Genomic DNA, 19,091 nt, shown 5'->3' with positions numbered 1-19,091 from the left:
TCCCTCCCTCTCTCCTTTCCTCCATCTCTAGGAGTTAAGGAAAATCACTCTCTTCTAGCAGAGTTCTAGCTGTTTTGGGGGCTTAAAGCGAGGTGGCTGAAGTGCCTGTAGAGTACTAAAATCAAAGGTAGACATCTGTTTTAAATATACATGGGTCACTGTTTCAAAGGAGAACATGGAGAAGGGGGAATATGCTCTCTGTGTTTAGTGGTTGCTCCTATAAAGCATTATTCTTCTGTTAATATGAAATAAAACATTTGGTTCATTGTGAAAGCGTACTGCCCAGGAGAGTAAACAATCACATTTAATCCTACAGATAAAGAGTTCCTCCCTGAACTCTTTCATGGCTCCTGCCCTGTTGGCCATCAAGCCAAGGTTCCTCTGTGCTGGGTGTTCACTCCCAAGTCCTTGACTCTGGAGTTTGGGCCTCACTTTGAAGAGCCGTGGTTGTCTTGTTGGCCTAATCTGGGCCAGAAGCTGCCACAGGAACCCCCGCTTGGTTTCAAGCTGTGTTCTGGTTCTTTGTTTATTTTTCTGTCTCTTAAGTTGCCATGTAATTGGCATATAAGGTTGTAGCAGTTTCAGGTGTACAGCATGATGATGCCGTATGTCTTTTGTGTGTGTCACAGGATGATCACCAGAAGTCTAGTTCAAATCCCTAAGCAGTGTTTTTGATCCTGTAACTTCAAAGCAGGTTTTGTTTTTGTAGAGCCTAGTCCTAGATGAGGTACCAGCTCCACTAGCTGGCTAGGTCTGCTCAGTTGTTTAATTATCAGTCGCAGGCCCCACATAGAATTGTCATTTGGAAGATACCCAGTGTTCATTTGATTTCTTTCAGTGGTAACAAATCTTACAGACTTTTTCGAAAATACCAGGTTTCTCATGAAGTCTTCTCAGGGGTGTTTCTGGTAAAGCAGCCTTCATATTCCAAAAATGTTTACTGAAAAGTGTCTCCATCTCTAGTAGTTAGGTTTTTCCTTTGAGCTTATGGTCAGACCTTGTCTTGGGTCCACAGCTGCTGCCCAGTCTCGGGTGAGTTTCCAGCCTTTCCCTGCATGCACTGGGGCAGGTAGCAGATGGATTGGCTTTATTTTTTCTTTATTTTTAACTTATAATTGATTCAGTTTTTAACTGAAATAGTTTGGACAGATACCACCTGTAAATTTAAGGTGTACAGCCTGTTAATTTGATACAGTTGTATATTGCAACATGATTGCCCTTGTGGGGATAATTAGCACCTCTGTTATGTTACATAATTATCATTTCTTCTTAATTTTAGCAATTGTTAGGTGTCAGTCTCCAAGCCAGTTTGATGATGAGAACACTTATTGCTATCTGTATTCCCTGCTGTGTATTAGATTTCTGGGGCTTATTTCCTGTTGGCTGCAGGTCTGTCCCCGTCACAGCGTCTGTCCCACCCCTCCACCCCCAGCCCCTGGTAACCATTGTGTTGCTCTCTGCCTCTACCAGTTTGGCTTGTTTGTTTAGATTCCACGTGTAGATGATACCATGTAGGACTTGTCTTTCTCTCCCTGACTTGCTTCACTTAGCGTAATGGCCTTGAGTTCCATTCATGTAGTCGCACATGGCACATCTGATGGTCTCTATGGCAGGGTGGGCGGGTGCCACCTGACCACCCTCACCACAGGCTGTGGCTCTTCTCCGATGTGTCTGTGCTGCGGGCAGCCCAGCACCTGCCGCAGAAGTGGGGTCCACAGGTGTTAGGATGTGTGACCTCTGCAACTTCCCCTGCCAGAGAAGGTCAGGTAAAGACATAGGTGGGTTTCTGCAAGTAGGAGGCTTCTTCTGGGGCCCTGAGCTTGGTAACAAGCTGTGGGCCAGTCTGTCCTGCTCCTGCATTCGCAGAGCAGCTCCGCCAGGCCTCTTTTGGAACCAGGTTCCTGCAGTCACCATACTACACGCAGGGTGGCAGCTGCCTCTCTCCCAGAGTCCCCTTCCCCAGCAGGCAACCACTATGACTAAGTTTTCCCAGAGACATTAGTGTGTGACGCTCTGTCCCCTGACCTCTGTACACGAATGCCAGCATGCCTGACACACAGCGCTGCACGTGGAGTGCACAGGCAGTGTGCCTGGGTCCTCCCATATGTGACACACAGCGCTGCACATGGGGTGCACAGGCAGAGTGCCCGGGTCCTTCCGTACCTGACACACAGCGCTGCACGTGGGGTGCACAGGCAGAGGGCCCGGGTCCTCCCATACCTGACACACAGTGCTGCATACAGAGTGCACAGGCCATGTGCCTGGGTCCTTCCGTACCTGACACACAGTGCTGCACGTGGAGTGCACAGGCAATGTGCCCGGGTCCTTCTGTACCTGACACACAGCATTGAACGCGGAGTGCACAGGCAGTGTGCCCGGGTCCTCCCATATGTGACACACAGCGCTGCACATGGGGTGCACAGGCAGAGTGCCCGGGTCCTTCCGTACCTGACACACAGCACTGCACACAGGGTGCACAGGCAGAGTGCCCAGGTCCTCCCATACCTCACACACAGTGCTGCACATGGAGTGCACAGGCAGTGTGCTTGGGTCCTTCTGTACCTGACACACAGCGCTGCACGCGGGGTGCACAGGCAGTGTGCCCGGGTCGTTCCCTGGGAACGCAGGAGGTCCCCTTCACTGCCCAGTGTGGTGCGGGGCCCACACAGGGCAGGACCCCCTTCTCTCGCACCGTTCCCCTGTGCGTGGACATTCTAGTTGTTTCCCATCTTTTACTTGGGAAACAAAGCAGCCCCCATGCATAGCAGTTTTGCATATGAAAATGTAGATTTTCCAAGTTATGTTTCTCTCCCTACTTTAAAGCTTTTACTGTGTGTCCTCGATTTCTAGAAGAAGTAGTTTATTTTCCTAGAATCTCTTTTCCATTATTTAATGTAGACATTAAGTAAATTGACTTCTCTGTAACTCTGGATTGTTAGTTATGCTATTACCTCATTCCTATAGAGAGGAGGAGAATGGATCACTTACTGTATTAGCCTCTATTCTGAACATGTTGTTCTTTCCAGCAGGGAGAAATAAAGGGATTATAAAAACAGATGAAAAATTAGGACTGGAGATATCAATAAATTGGATAGTGGGGAAAAATGATAAATTCCCTAACTTCTTAGGTGTGCTGCACAAGGTCTGAGGGATCTAGAAAACAATGTGTGTGTGTGTGTATGTATACTGAACACACACATACTCACACAGATCTGGACAAGGTAGAGAACCACAGTGCCCTTATTAAACGTGTGTGTGTGTATGTATACCTAACACATACACACACAGATCTAGACAAGGTGGAGAAGCACAGTGCCCCTATTAAACATATATGTGTGTGTGTGTGTGTGTGTGTATGTATACTGAACATGCACACACACAGATCTGGACAAGGTAGAGAAGCACAGTGCCCCTATTAAATATATGTGTGTGTGTATATATGTATATTGAGTGCACACACACACACACACAGAGATCTGGACAAGGTAGAGAAGCACAGTGCCCCTATTAAAGTGACAGGTGCCAAAGCCAGATGAGGCTCATGCTGGGCAGTGTGGGTACAGAGTGTCTGAGACAGGTGGGGGCTATAACCAGAAAAGCCTCCGTGGAGCAGGCTCAGGAGCCTCTAGGGCTAAGGCATGTGTGCTCTGAACCTGAGGTGTGGGCCTCGTGGGGAGGAGTCCCTGAGGCCAACTCTGGTGTGAAGTGGGATTGAGGGCCTTGAAGTATGAGGTTGGGGCTCAGGGAATGCTAAGTGTTGGCCTTGGGTGCTGGCCTGAGGAGCTCCCTGTGACTGGAGCAAGGGGGCCACGCTGATTCCCAAGTGGAGGTGACTGAGTGGGCTGCTGAGGACTTCACTGGCATGGGTGGAGCGGGGCCAGTCTGTTCATGGACAGGAGAAAGAAGGAAAGTCCCAGGGAGGGGAGGTCAGGTTGGGTTTCTAATGACCCTGTTCCAGACGGAGTGTGCGTGGGAATGGAGAGAGGAAGGAGTATTAAGACCTATGAATGAATTAGTTTCAGTTTGGCTTGTTGTCACAGAGAACATAGAGCAAAAGATAAAGTCATCATGCTGAGGCAGGTAGCCTGAAACACTGGCTGCCTGCGGGTGTAACAAAAATCTAAGAAGGGGGAAGGCTATAAATTTGCTTGTATTATGTGAGGTTGAGAGAGATATTCAAATATAAATGTCTCAGGTATTTGTAAAGATGAGTGATTTAAGGATAAAAAAGCAGGAGGCATAGATTTGACTGTTGTCTGTAATTTTTTGGTTTTTGCAATCTCAAGTTTGAAAAATAAAATCCTTACATAGAAAGAAACTTGTACTCTATTTCTCATCGGTACCATAAATTCTTCCTTGATGACAAGTATTTTGATGCCAGCTTTTTGTGGTTTTTGCGTTTTCTTTATAAATTGTGGTAGAGTTCTGAAATGACCCTGATACCCCACTCCTGCTGAATCCTGCACGGCCCCTGAAACTGTGACTTGGGTGCATTTACTCCCTGATTAAACTTTGTATTTAGCTCAGTGGACTTGAGGACAAGAGTTGATCCTCTGGGCCTGGCCTCATCCCACAAACCCTTTCCATCTGGGTCTAGAGGTCAGAGATGGGGGAGTCAGAATTGGAGGCAGAAAAGGGATTTATGTAATATTGCTGGTTCACAGTTGGAAGAGGCCACAGGGCAAGGAGTGTGGGAGCATCTAGGAGCTCAGGGTGGACCCTGACCCCCAGCCAGCCAGGAAGTGGAGACCTCAGTCTTAAAGTCAGAAGGACCTGAATTCTACCAACAAGAAGACTGAACTTAGAATTGGATTTTTCTCCAGAGTCTGGGGGAGAACTAAGCCCAGCCATGCCTTGATGTCACCTTTGTGATACCCTGAGCAGAATACTCAGTTAAAATGAGCAAGGGACTTCCCTGGCAATCCAGTGGTTAAGACTCCCTGCTTCCAGTGTAGGGGGTGCATGGGTTCAATCCCTGGTAGGGGAATTAAGATCCCATATGCCACCTGACACGGCCACAAAAACACAAGGGAAAAACAAGCAAGACTTGTGGCCTGCAGAACTGCTAGGTAATAAGCCAGTGTGACTGCAGTCCCCTGAGTTTGTGGAACCCTGTTGCATAGGGTAGAAAGAAAACAAATGCAGAGCTTGTGGACAGCATTCTAAGGGCACAGGCAGTGCATGTTGTTAAGCACATGTTTAAGACAGTGGAAATATGCGAACATGGTGAAGTTAAACAGCTGGCCAGAAACTCCACTGCCGGCGGCCTAGGACATTCACAGGGCCAGCCTCTCCCGGGAGCCCTCCCTGTACCCACCCCGGGTAGGCTCATGCCCTGCTCCCCACCTCATAGCGCTTTGTCCTTCCTCCTGCCATGGCACGTGGTGTGCTCGGTGGTACAGGTTACTCCCTGCCCACGCCTCGCCCACGTCTACCTCAGTGTTTGTGCAGCAGCAGTGAGCAGAGCGCCTGGCGCTCAGGGGTGTTTGGTCCGTGAATGAAAGTGAGACAGGGAGATGTTGATCTAAGAACACAGGGATTCAGAAGCCAGATGAGAAGTGTAGGATGATGATTTCAGTGACTGTTGAGATATCAAAAATGTGGTTTTTCAAGGGAGATCTCACTGTTGAGTGCAGGTCATTTAGAGTAAAATAGTGAGTACCAGAACTCCTCATAGATAGTGAACGAAGACATGGTTTGACTTCTCTAGGTGAAAACGTGAGGCATTCTGATTTTGACAATCAGAATAAAAAGCAGGTTCTGGTGCCTCACATTACTCACAGAAGTAAACATGCTGAGAGTCGGGCTAGAGAGAAATCGACACGGTCACACTTACTTTCCAGACTTGGGAAAGAAAGTCACATGTGGTCTTGTATGAAACCTGTGAATAGTCTTGTTAATGCCACTACTCATATTTATAAAGCCTATTATTGACTAAAAACATATATGCAATGCTATTTCTTGCTTAATGGTGAAAAGGTGTGTTCTGTGAATATTTATAAGCATCCTATCCTATCAATCCTGAGATATGAAGTTTCTGTTCAGTTTCTGTTGTCTGTAGCTTCCCCTGTAGCTCAGTGGTAAAGAATCCACCTGCAGTGCAGGATTCCATCCCTGGGTTGGGAAGATCCTCTGTGGGAGGGCATGGCAACTCACTCTAGTATTCTTGCCTGGAGAATCCCATGGACAGAAGAGCCTGGCAAGCTTACAGTCCATAGGGTCGCAGAGAGTTGGATATGACTGAAGTGACTTAGCACACGTGCATGCACAGATGAAGGGGACAGAAACAACTTCTACCGGAGAGTCCTTAGGTCTCACTGTGAAAGTTGTTCTGAACTCAAAATGATCATTTGTGCTCTTTCATTTATTGCCAAGGAGCTGACTAGTAGTATGTTCTTTGTGACTACGACAATCTTACTGGCAAATGGAAATACACTTTCAGAGAATCTGCCATTTTTTATGGAGACTGGAAGCTCCTGTGGGAGCATTTGTATGTGAGAAGGAGGGTGCAGGGCATGGTTATCATGAAGAGGAGTATGACCAGGATTCTCATTGTAGGAGCAGACGGGTGAGAGTGGTCTTCCTCTGTCCCTTTAGTCAGTGTCATCATAGACATTCTTACAGAAGAGCTCCCTGCAAGGAATAGAGGCAGACAGCAGCTCCTCACAGACAGTTAACGAAGACAGGATTTGACTTCTGTAGGTGAAAACGTGAGGCATATATGTGCGTGCTCAGTTGTGTCTGACTCTTTGTGGTCCCATGGACTGTAGCCCTCCAGGCTCCTCTGTCCATAGGATTTCCCAGGCAAGAATACTGGAGTAGGTTGCCATTTTCCACTCCAGGAGATCTTACTGACCCAGGAATTGAACCTGCGTCATAAGGCGGATTGTTTACCATTGAGCCATCCGGAAATCCCCACTGTGGGTAAACTTTACCCTGAACTGCATTGGCAAAGTTTCAAATTTATAATTAATGATAACCTGAATATGCTGCATAAGGTTTTAAGTATGTGTGAGACCACAAGTAGTTTCTTCAGTATTTTCTCAAGTTCTTAAGACACTTAATTCTCCCTCTTGACTTCCTCTTCATCTTAGAACCTGCAATTTCCTTTGTACGAACAACTTCCTGCTGGGCTCCACTGTCTTCGGCCACTTCTGCCTTGGATGCCCTGCGTTTTCACCCAAGCCATAACTGCATTGCAACACCAGGCCGTTTCATCACCCTCTGAGTTGAGAAAGTCTAGCAGGAAATCACCAGTTGACTGTCCCCAGAACAAGCTTCGTGTTTCTTGGTTGCTGTGTCATGATAGGCAGTTATGAGGGGGATGCTTTGTAGAAAAAATTTGTTTTCTATGGTACATTTAAGAGTCTTGTCATCTGGGGAACAAATACTTGTAGAAAGAGAAATATTTTCACCCTAGTCTGAAAAAGATCCTATTGTTAGTGACTGTTTTCCTACGGTCACTTCAGGTCTGTTGCTTTCTGTTAATCCCATCTTCTCTCACAGGACCTGATTTCACACTTCTCTCCTGAAGAGGTAGTTTCCTGGATGTAAAAATAGGTCAGAGCCGAGGTGGTTACCCTCTCATATGAGTAGTATCTGTAAGTTTGGTTGTGGTCTCCCCGAGGGTCTTTTTTTCGTGTGTGTGTTACGTAACATAGACAGAATCTGCGCTCCTCCCAAAGCAGAAGGAGCCTGTTTAGCTTCCTTCTCTACCAGCTGCAGAAGTGGTGCAAAACTCATTTCCCCATTGCTGCTGTTCAGATGGAACTGTTGTGCCTAGCACATAAGGGAAGGGTATATAGTGTAAAAAATGAATTTCTGCTGTTGTTATTTAGAGATCAGATAAAGAGAAGTTTTCAGTGAGTGATGTGGTCAGAACCTACTTGTTTCATATTCTCTCTCACAGGAACTTTCTCTGTGCCAGTCTAAACTCTTGAAGCTGTGCATACAGAAACCAGGTTAGGCTTTTAAGCTCACAGTCTCAAAGGACGGACATGTACACAAATAGCATATAGAAATTCAGTAATAGAAGTGGGTACACTGTGTAGTGTTGGCAAGAGAAAAGCCTTTGTGGGTTAGGAGGAGCTCTGTAGTAGATACATGCTAAGCAAAGTGTGGGAGTAGCCATGGGGTATCCTCAGTGGTGGATGTGTGGGTGTTCACTCATAATAGAAGGCTGGGGTAGAGAGGACTTTGTAGATGATGGATGGATTAACAAAGTCTTCAGCATTAAATAAGAATTTGCCTGGTAGAAGAGAAAGAGGCAGGGCATTTCACGGGCTTCCAAGGTGGTGCTCGTAGTAAAGAATCCACCTACCAATGCAAGAGATGTGAGAGACAAGGGTTTGATCCCTGGGTGGGGAAGATCCCCTGGAGGAGGAAGTGGCAATCCGTTCCAGTATTCTTGCCTGGAAAATTCCGTGGATAAAGGAGCCTGGTGGGCTACAGTCCGTAGAGTCGAAAAGAGTCAGACATGATTGAGCATAACAACAAGAAAATGGCTCTAATTGGTTTATGGTCTCAAGTTGTTAGAAATTTCTTGTTTTGTTCTTTTGTGTTAGTTATCATTAAGGCAGCAAGTTGTGGAGATGAAGGAAGGAATTTATATAGATTTGGGGCACTTAACAGGTATGATTAAGAACCTCGCATGATAAGCATGTTTGTTTGACCTCATTCAAAGTCATGTAGTCCTTGAATGCTTAAGGTTCACGTCAGTGCTGGTCCAGTGTCTCAGAAGCTTGGGTTAAATGTTCTTAAGGTCAGACCATTTCTATAAAAAAGCTCATTTCAAAACCTCTCAATGATTTTTCAGGGCTTTGATTTTGTTAGGCACACTTTGCGATATTCATTGAGCAATGCTGAATCCAGTTATTGTCTAAATTAAATGTTTAGACTTTGACTGTAGGAACAAGTTGCAGGAGATTATGTGAGGATTCCACAGGAACAGGACTGTTTGTTGCTGGATCTGAAGATGGGGTGGCCATGTGGAAAGTAATGTTGGGTAGGAGCAGCCCCCAGCTGACGGGCAGCAGGAACCTCAGTCCAGAGGCTGTGAGGAGCTCACTCTTCTATTGTGGGGACTGGGAAGAGGACCCTGTGCCCAAATGAGAAGCAGCCCGCCAGCACCTTGACTGACCTTTAGGGACTCTGTGTAGAGACTTTAGCCTGGACTCTCTTGCCCTGAATAAAGGCTTGAACACCAGAACTGTGAGCTAATAAATGGATGTTGCCTTAAGCCTCTGACTTAGTGGTGATTTGTTATGAAGCAATAGAAAACCCAGGCTAGAGTTTCCCAGTGCCAGAGAGCCAGGAAGTTACCCCTGGCTTGCCTTTTCGTGACTTTTGGTATTATTCTGAGTTCATAGAAGGTATCAGCAGATCCTAAGTTGATTTTTAAAATTTATGATTTAGGTCATTTGAGTTTTATTATAGCAACATTGAGTGATGAAGAAAGAATTTTGGTATTCTCCTTTGTTTACTTTTTGTTTTATTATATTTTTAATATGTGGTTTTCTTTACCTAGGAAAGAAATTGAAAAAATCATTTGTTCTGGAATGAGGTTGGCAAACTGTAGCTTGCATGCTACATCACGCCCCTTACCTGTCTTTGCAAATAAAGTTTTATTGAAATGCAGCCATGTATACTGGTTTCTGCACTGTCTGTTATGGTGCTCATGCTGCAGTGACACAGTTCAGTATTTGTGAAAGACACTGTGTGGCCCTCAAAGCCTAAAGTACTTACCATCTGGTCCTTTACCAAAAAAACCCCAAAAAACAAAGCTGCCATCCCGTGTTCTAGACGGTGATCTGATTTAAAACCGTATTTATCTAACTATAAATGGTTTCCATGAATGGAGATTGATATTTCTCTAAGTCATGTAACTTATGTTATTAGAAGAGCTGTATCTGATTACCAGGATTGTATAGACTAGTTTTTACCTCTTATTCTACTCAAATGATGGAAAGTGTATTAAAATTATGAACTGTGTGTGTCTGGAGTCCCTAAGACCCTCTCCAGATTTAGCGATTTGTCAGGAGGAATCATTGAACTTGGAAGTCACTATACTTGAGGCTGTGATTTATTACAACAAATGATACTAAGCACAGTCCACAGGGGAAAGTGTGTCAGAAGTTGGGTGACCAGGCACAAGCTTCAAAGAGTCCTCGCCCAGGGGTAGCGGAGGACATGCTTCATCTCAACCTGCAGCAGCTCTTGCAGAGTGTAGTAAGCTCATTGGTTCCGCACAGTTTTGGTTGTCCCTGTAACAGTGCCTGGTGACTGGGCAGTGACCAAACCCAGTTCCAGAAGGAAAGCAGATGCTTACCATGAATCACATTATTTGCACAGACCACCTAGACAGAACAGTACAGTGTGGCCAAGGTACTGAGTGCGCAAAATGTTTCTATCAGTTTGAATATTCCAAGAGGTCAGTTCTCTAGTGCCAGTCAAGAGGTAGTGAGTAAAGCAACCCTTCTGAGCACACGTGGTTGGTTCAGCTTGTGCGTTAATGCTCTTGAGCACTCCATGGTACGTGTTCAGAAACACACACAGAATTTTTGTTGGTTGTAAATGTTCTGCTATACAGTCTTTATGTATGTAGTTTCAGGTACATATAGAATGTTCTTCTAGTTACAACTGTATTTCAAGTATGTTCTTTTAGTGAATTATTTTTAGTCAGCATTATCTTTATTTTTCAAGTAAGAAAATCTGCATTGCTTCATGTATCAAGCCCAACATAACTTTACAGAATCATGGGTCTTTAAAACTTCACAAAGATAAACATTGTTTTGTTTGAATTTATAGTTTAAATTGGAGAGGGCAATGTCAACCCACTCCAGTACTCTTGCCTGGAAAATCCCATGGACGGAGGAGCCTGGTGGGCTGCAGTCCATGGGGTCGATAGGAGTCGGACTCAACTGAAGCGACTTAGCAGCAGCAACAGCATAGTTTAAATCAAGTATCTTCTTAAGGGTGGACTACTTTGCTGTTTCTGGCTTTGTAGGGACTAAAACAGCCTGGTACTTCTTTTCATAGTTCATGTTCCTGCATGAATGTTAAAGAGTAATCATTTTCAGAGTTGACTTACCTCCATGATATTGTTTTGGCTCATTGTAGCCAATAAAATTCCTAACTGTATTAAACATTATCTTTTAGTTATTGAAATAATGATGAAATGAGCTTTACGAAACATTACACCTTTTAAATACCTTAATATAAAGTGCTTGCTGTATCACCTTTATCAACCCTCATGTTATGGAAAAATATACAGGACATATTTCTTCTATGGACAGAATTCTTATAAGTTTTGCCTTCCTGTACTTCTGTAACTATCAAAGTTAAATATGTATACATGTGTGTGTGTGTGTGTGTGTGTGTGTATGTATAAGTTTTCCTCTATTCCTTTGCCCGGCGTTGTTTTCTTTTTCTTGACAGAGGCTGATACAGTGTGTTTAGGATTCTGTGTGGATAGTGAGGATTCCTGAGATTATTCCCTTATCTTGTGTGACTGCACAACTATGTTTAAGTCATCTTCTGTATTTCAGTTTACCTAATTTGTCCTCTTTCATCTCAAAGGAATTTTGTGAGGATTATTTTGACGAGGTTTGATTATTTTGAAGAAGCATCTATTTATATATAAGATACGGTCAGGTGCTACCTGCCTGACGTCCAGTTGGGACCCTTTCAGCTAACCTTGGGTCTGGAGCGAGGCCTAGGTCCTCTGACATACTTGCTGTTAGATTTGCTTTACAGTGAGTGTTTTGGCTTCACTCGGTTATAAGCAAGTAGCCAGATAGAGGTGTCTAAAGAGCAGAGTATATATTTTTTAGTCTTCTGTTGTCCAGCACTGAGCCTTGCTATTTCCTGGTTTCAAACCCAGAGCAAGCAAGGAGCCTGTGACTTTGATAGTCAGAAATGCAGCAGGGGCGGGCTTGAGCATCGCAGGTTTGAGGCCCACCAGCAGTCTTGCAAATGGTGGGAAAGGAAGCCTATCTGGTACGTGCAGAACTGCACACCTCAACATCCTAAGTAATGTTTCTCTATGAGAACAGCTGTCAAGAAGATGTTAAACTACATTCAGTCTACGATATTTAAACAGACAGAAGTTATGGAAAACTACAGCCCTCCCTTAGAGATCACAGATGGAAGGACGTAGTAAAGGCTCCTGAGAAAGCTCAGCATTTAATTTCATTCATCCACGTTTATTCACACTGCCTTGACTGTGGAGCTCCCTCTGCCTTCATCTTCATGCCTGTTAATGCCTCCTGGCGCCCTACTTGGATTTGTTTACCACCTTGTTCCTTAGGGCACTTCCCTGGCTTGTTTCCTTGGAAGCTTTCTGCCTTCTCCAGACTCCTCCCTCCATTCTGACTTCCCACCCCCACCCCATTCGGCACTGTGTAGGATTTTATTTTGCTTCAGTTTAGTTCTTTTAAATGGAAGTGTGGTTGCTGTACAGTATTATATAGTTACAGGTATACAATGTAGTGATTCAGAATTTTTAAATGTTATACTGCATTTATAGTTATAAAATATTGACCATGTTCCCCGTGTTGTATCGTATACCCTTGTAGCTTTGGTTGCTTGCTTAGTTTGTTGTGTCCAGCTCTTTGCGACCTTATGGACTATAGCTCACCAGGGTCCTCTGTCCATGGAATTTCCCAGGCAAGAATATTGGAGTGGGTTGCCATTTCCTCCTGCAGGGGTTCTTGCCAACACAGGGATAGAACCTGCCTTTCTTGTGCCTCTTGCCTTGCATGCAGATATTTTACCCACTGAGCCATAGGGGAATGCCCATGGTCTTATTTTGTACCTAATAGTTTGTGTACGATTTTAATTCTTTGCCTTGAAAAAAAGCAAAGTCTGGCTCATAACCAGCAACAGCCTGTGTCTTGCCTCTGATTCTGTTTGCAAATGAATAGATTAATTTTTTGAGTGTGCGGTCATTTTGCCTTTCTGTTAGTTTTGAGGCTCCAGTTTTGAGCGTGCTCTGAGTTGGATGTTCCTTAGCCTCCAGCTGACCAGGGAAAGGTATGCCACCCCTGCCTATCTGCCAGAAGACCCGTGTCTTCAGGGAAAGACAGGTTATGTCTAACCTGTCTTTCCCTGAAAATGTCTGAAACAGAGAGAGAGGCAGCCAGGTTGTGTCACAGACTGCGTCTGTACTCCAGTCGAGCCCTGTCTTCCTGGGAGGAGGCGTGCTTTCCCTTCCTGACCTGTAGTCACTCTCTGGGCTGGGGGATCCTGGTTCTGGGTGGATCTCTGCTGCGAGGCCCTGCTGGCCCCGGGCCATTAGGCACTTTTGTGCTCTCGGCTGCTGCTCAGTGAACTTTGACCCACAGCTTCCTTTTTGAGTGCTGCAGTCGCTGTCTTGCTGTCTCTAATGATGAGCCTCTCCCCTGCTGATCGTTGTTTTCCCCTTGGGCTCCTCAGAGCAGGCACTTTGGTTGTAAAGATGAGGTGGAACGGTGCTTCTGTGAACCCACAGAACGTCGGTAGGACTTGAGTTCTGTTGTTCTCATCGGGCTGGAATTTGAGGTTGGAAACATTTTGTTTGGGGAAGGCAAGCCAAGTGGTTTACAGAGGTGTAACTCTGGGTGTAGCTTGTTAAACCTGTTTACCTCAGAAAAAAAATTTTTTTTTTCTTGAATGTGTGAGAAAATCTGTCGCTTTTGTTTTCCCTCTCACTAGCTGGCAATGATTTTCATGGATAAAGTTTCAGTCACAAAAAGCACGCAAGTAAACAGTGAAAGTGTATCACCTGTGATTAGTTTAAGGCTGTATTATCTAGAATTATGTTGCTTTTACTGATTTTTAATCCCAATAGAAAATAAAATTCTGTTAGGATCTGGAAGTCTGATACACTCCTGGTCTCAATGGTTTTGCTGTCCTTTTCTACACATCCAGTGTTGTTCTTGATAGAGAACAGCCCACGTTAATGAAGGAGTGAGTGTGTATATGTGTGTGTGTATGTGTGTGTATGATGATTCCACCAGAATTTAAAGACCATAGAGGTTCGGATTCTGGTATCGGCTCCCCCCATCACCACCACTAGATCCATTGTACCCAGAATGATTTCTGATGCACAGCAGCATTGAGCTGATTTGTTAAAGGAATGAATTCCATTTTAGAGTTTTGAGTGGAAATGGAAGTGTCTGATAACTAAATTTGTTGGTGTATCAGCTGCCAGTATTCCTCATTCCCATTAATTTTTAAGAGCTGTATTGGTTTTGGTGGTTTCACTCATCACAGCTGCCAGGGCATATCTTCTTTAGCATTTTAGCTGTTGCCTGCACCTTTTAACCTACGTAAACATGTTTAGTGGTTGTTATTAGATTCAAAAGCTCCTAAACAGGCAGAACCTTATACTTCTCTTCTAATGTCCTTAAAATTCCCGTGACTGTTGTCATTGTAGTGTGAGTTGAAGAAAGGGAGGCTGAATCAGGATAAACGTGAACTTGGCGTGGCCTGGGCCTCGCTGATCTTCCCGGGCAGGTCTGGGCCAGCCAGTAATTGGGTGGGAGCCTCAGAGAGCAGAAACCAGTGCTTCGAGACACGGGCCTGCCGGTTAGGGTGCAGCCGACAGCTGCCCCCACAGCAGGGCCCCGGCCGCACAGGGTGCTTCACTGACCCTGCAGGGCTGAGACCAGAGCGTAAGGCTTTTGTTTTTGCATAAAATACAGTAAAGTGAGCTGTTTTTGTCCTGTAATCGGTTATCTCAAGAAGTGATTTTAGTTTAGTTACCTTTCGTTTGTTTTGCCAGCTGGGTAAGTAATTTAGCTTACAAAGGTGTCATTTAGAATGGAAGAGGTCGTCATTTGTTACTGATATTCCACTGTTGCTGTTGGTGCAACCTGCCTATACATTTTAGAATTGAAAGCTGTAATTTCTGAAAGTTAGAGAGTGTTGTTTCATCTGGCTGATTGGTTTCACTTGTTTTATGGCAGTGTGTCTTTGTCTTGCAGGTAGAGGCTTGACTTCCTGACTTTGTTAGTGGACGCTGTTTGTATCCAGGACGACCCTGCACATGTAGACATGGATTTAGATTTAGATTTGATGTGGGAACTAGGATGCTTAGGTTCAGGGCTAGTTCTTTAATTATGAGACTCTTTCCTGAACATTTCATGCAGAAATTAGTGGATAGGATTACAGGAGGTAACTTCAGCTTAAAGAATATCAGATGAATTACATGGAATATTGTGTGAATTAATTTTTTAAATTAAAATTTTGTGATACTTATTTAAAAATCTATTTTAAATAAAACGTGTTGAATATCTACCTATTTGGAGAATTGAAGAATTTTTTTATTCCTGATTTTTCCAGTGATTATAGCTCACATAAGTGTGTGTGTATGCTTCCCATATTTTCCTTGCTCTCATCACCCAGATGTATGCACTGCCAGATAACTGGCAGATTTTAAGGGAGAGACAGTGGAGTCTTTTTTATCATCTTAGGTGCACAGTATTACAGATTATCAAAGTAAGATGGAGTCGTTGTGATTCGTGATATAGTCTGTAGGAGGTTGGTTGTTTATGGTGAGGCTGAAGTAATAAATGCACCTGGACTCGGTCCACGGAGCCCAGAAATCAGAGTGCTGCAGCCAGCTTGTCTTCACTCGTGTCCTCCATGAGGAGTCTTACGGGTTGGTGTCGTTGGTGTCTTGAATCATTTCTTCTCCAGTGGCATCTTTGTCAAGGAGCTGAATTTCCAGTCTCCTGCTAGGTGGTTCTGTGTGTCTGTGCTCATCCTGTGATCATTTAAAACTCCATGTGTTCCAAAGAACAGCTTCTCTTTCCATTCTTTGCTCTTGAATGTGTCCTCTGTTTCAGTCAAGACAGCACCACTGTCTTGACTGAAGTTTGGCCTTTTGTAGTGCATTACTTGAACCGACTATCTGCAGTATTTTCATTAGTGCTATTTGGTTACCAAACAGTTTTAGAATAATAATTATTAAAGTAGTAGGCTGTGAATGCATTTACACTTGCCAGTGTGCTGAATTTCCACACATTAAAATACTATAGTAACTTAAGTTGCTGGACTTACCAGGTGACTCAGTGGTAAAGAATCCACCTGCTGATGTAGGAGATGCAAGAGACACGTGTTCAAGCCCTGGGTTGGGAAAATCCCCTGGAGAAGGAAATGGCCACCCACACCAGTATTCTTTCCTGGGAAATCCCATGGACAGAGGAGCCTGGTGGGCTACAGACCGTGGGGTCGCAAAGAGTCAGATGTGATTTAGCAACTAAACAACAACAAACTTAATTTGCTAGAGCATGTCTTCAGTGGGTTTGGGAATGGAAAGAAATCTGAAGGCATGGACCTTATCACTGACCCAGAGCAGTCCCTGGTACCAAGAAGCCACACGGAAAGTATGTGAGTGAATTTGCCATCAAATTTATCATCATTCCAAGAAATAAATTTAGAACCTACTTCCCACTGCTGATGGCTTGCTTGATTTGTCTTTATGTGAGAGGACGTTTGTGCTCTGTACACCCCTGAGTCTGTCGGTTACATTGTTATCTCTTGCCTCCCAGTGTGAACTCCACACTTTCATTTGTCAAGACTTGTCCCTGTATCTTGAATATCCCTGTCCTTCCCTGCCTCATGTGCTTTCTTTCATCTTTTCTCATCTTTAAAATGCTAAGGATTCTTCGGTCCTTTGAGACGCAGTGTAGGTTTTGTCTCTTCCAGCGCATCTGCTGGTTTCTGATCAGCCAGAAACAGGGGCTCTATTCTGTGCTCATTTGGAACATCTCATGTGAGCCGTGCTTACACTATCTCCTTTATTTGATTTCAGGTTCGTTATGGAACTGTATCTCATTAAATTTTGTTTCTTATATAACACCTTACACATAGTATATCCTTAATAAGGCTGCTATTTCTTTAATGGAACACTTTTTGTACCTTGAGATATTTAACAGATAGTTAATTTTTAGTTGTAAGTAACAAAAAGCAAATATAGTTGAACAGGAGTAAAGGTTTTAGAACCATGCTAGTATATCCTGAGGTTGCTCTGGATATATTATTTCTGTAACTGGACTATAGACCTGAAGAAAGTAATTATATGTGAAAGTTTTCGGAGGGCTCCATTTGGTCAGCTTTCACAAGGAACCTGCTGGAAGTCAGTCTCTCCATCTCCCTGTGTCTCTCGTCTTTTGCTCTGGCAGCCTAAGCAGACTCATCCAGAGGTTGGTGCTGAGAAGTGTGGTGCTGCTATAGCAAACACCTTAAAGTGCAGAAGTGGCTTCAGAATTGGATGTGGGGAAAGGCTGGGAGAATTTCGAGGTACAGAGACACAAAAACAGACGGGTGTGAAGGGACTGCTAAAGGTGATTCCGGGGAGACCTGAGAAAGAAGTGATACTGTTTTTTATATATTTGGTTAAATAACGTTGTTATATTAATTTCATCTGTTTCTTTTTATTTCTCAATATGGCTACTAGAAAGTTTTAAAATATGTATCTTTTATTGGGCAGCACTGAAATAGAGCTACATGTATGAACATGAATAAATGTTTTAAAAAAGATAATGTTGGTGGAAAAAATAGGTCATTCAGAGCTGTGTTCAGAGGATACCATTTAAAAATTTTATATAAAGTTTGAAAGCTCACAAAATAATACACTATAGTATTTGTGTGTGTGGTAAAGAATAAAGAGAGAATAATATTCTTTTATAAGAATACAAAGAGGATGTTGATGAAATGCCAAATTCAGGAGGGAGTTACCTCTAGGGTGGAGGAAAACTAGAACATGAAGAGAGATGCAGGAATTTTCAACTGCCTTTTAAAAAAAAAAAAACTGAAGAAAACTTTGTATTGTGTTAATATTTGATGAAGAGTGATTAGGTAATGAGCACAGGTATTTTTTATTTCTTGCACTTTTCCATGTGCTTAAATCATTTCATAATAAGTAGTCATTATCCCTCATTCTTAAAATGCTTCTGGAAGAATTTTTCCATTTAGCTAAGGAATGACAGAGCCAGCAAAGTGACTTGTGCAACTACGAAACAGGAAAACAGGGGACCTGTGATTGAAAACCAAGTCTTTTTTTGTTCCAAAACTCATAGCCCTCCATTCTCATTAATCAGCTTCTACAATAAAGATAAAAGTCACCTGGAGCTTCTGAACCTGCAGACTCCTGTGAGCGGTCTTTGATTCCTTCCTTCTCCTCCTATCCCATGCACTTGCACCTCTGCATGCATGTACAGGGACACACAGTGCGTGTGCGCTCATGGACTCAGCATGCTTTGTGAAAGAATGAGTTCCTTACTGTCAGGCTGGGACTAAGACAGCTGGGGTCTCGTGAGCGGCCATTTCTCCCTGTGTCCATGTGAGGAGAGCTCATCCACACTCATCAGGATTTCAGCCTTTGGGGAGCAGTTCTAAAGGAAAATGTGCTGAAGTGCTGCTGCTTGCCATCTTTCCCCAAAGATGTTTGTTATGGCTTTTGTTTCCTCTTAAAAATTGGACGTGCCTACATCAAGAATCAGATCAGATCAGTCGCTCAGTCGTGTCCAACTCTTTGCGACCCCATGAATCGCAGCACGCCAGGCCTCCCTGTCCATCACCAACACCCGGAGTTCACTCAGACTCACATCCATCGACTCAGTGATGCCACCCAGGCATCTCATCCTCTGTCCCCTTCCCCTCCTGCCCCCAATCCCTCCCAGCATCAGAGTCTTTTCCAATGAGTCAACTCTTCGCATGAGGTGGCCAAAGTACTGGAGTATCAGCTTTAGCATCATTCCTTCCAAAGAAATCCCAGGGCTGATCTCCTTCAGAATGGACTGGTTGGATCTCCTTCCAGTCCAAGGGACTCTCAAGAGTCTTCTCCAACATCACAGTGCAAAACCATCAATTCCTTGGCGCTCAGCCTTCTTCACAGTCCAACTCTTAAATCCATACATGACCACAGGAAAAACCATAGCCTTGCCTAGACGGACCTTTGTTGGCAAAGTAATGTCTCTGCTTTTGAATATGCTATCTAGGTTGGTCATAACTTTCCTTCCAAGGAGTAAGCGTCTTTTAATTTCATGGCTGCAGTCACCATCTGCAGTGATTTTGGAGCCCAGAAAAATAAAGTCTGACACTGT

General features: G+C 44.1%; 1 protein-coding gene across 4 annotated transcripts in view; it reads left to right on the top strand.

The window, feature by feature from the left end:
• The window catches only part of SPIDR (scaffolding protein involved in DNA repair), a 281,100-nt gene that overhangs the window by 70,824 nt on the left and 191,185 nt on the right, over positions 1-19,091 (top strand). The window contains exon 1 of one of the 4 annotated variants that reach the window (XM_010838936.1): positions 12,879-13,032. The exons of 1 other annotated variant lie outside the window; for it this stretch is intronic. The gene's annotated coding sequence lies outside the window, so the exon portion shown is untranslated. Of the gene's footprint in view, positions 1-12,878; positions 13,033-13,147; positions 13,497-14,493; positions 14,655-19,091 lie in introns of those variants that run through there. 2 more of the 4 variants (XM_010838935.1, XM_010838937.1) reach the window with 2 other exon arrangements.

This window comes from Bison bison, unplaced genomic scaffold (genome assembly GCF_000754665.1).
Source record: "Bison bison bison isolate TAMUID 2011002044 unplaced genomic scaffold, Bison_UMD1.0 scf7180017864108, whole genome shotgun sequence".
Classification (NCBI taxonomy): domain Eukaryota; kingdom Metazoa; phylum Chordata; class Mammalia; order Artiodactyla; family Bovidae; genus Bison; species Bison bison.
This window is presented reverse-complemented; position numbering and strand designations above follow the sequence as displayed.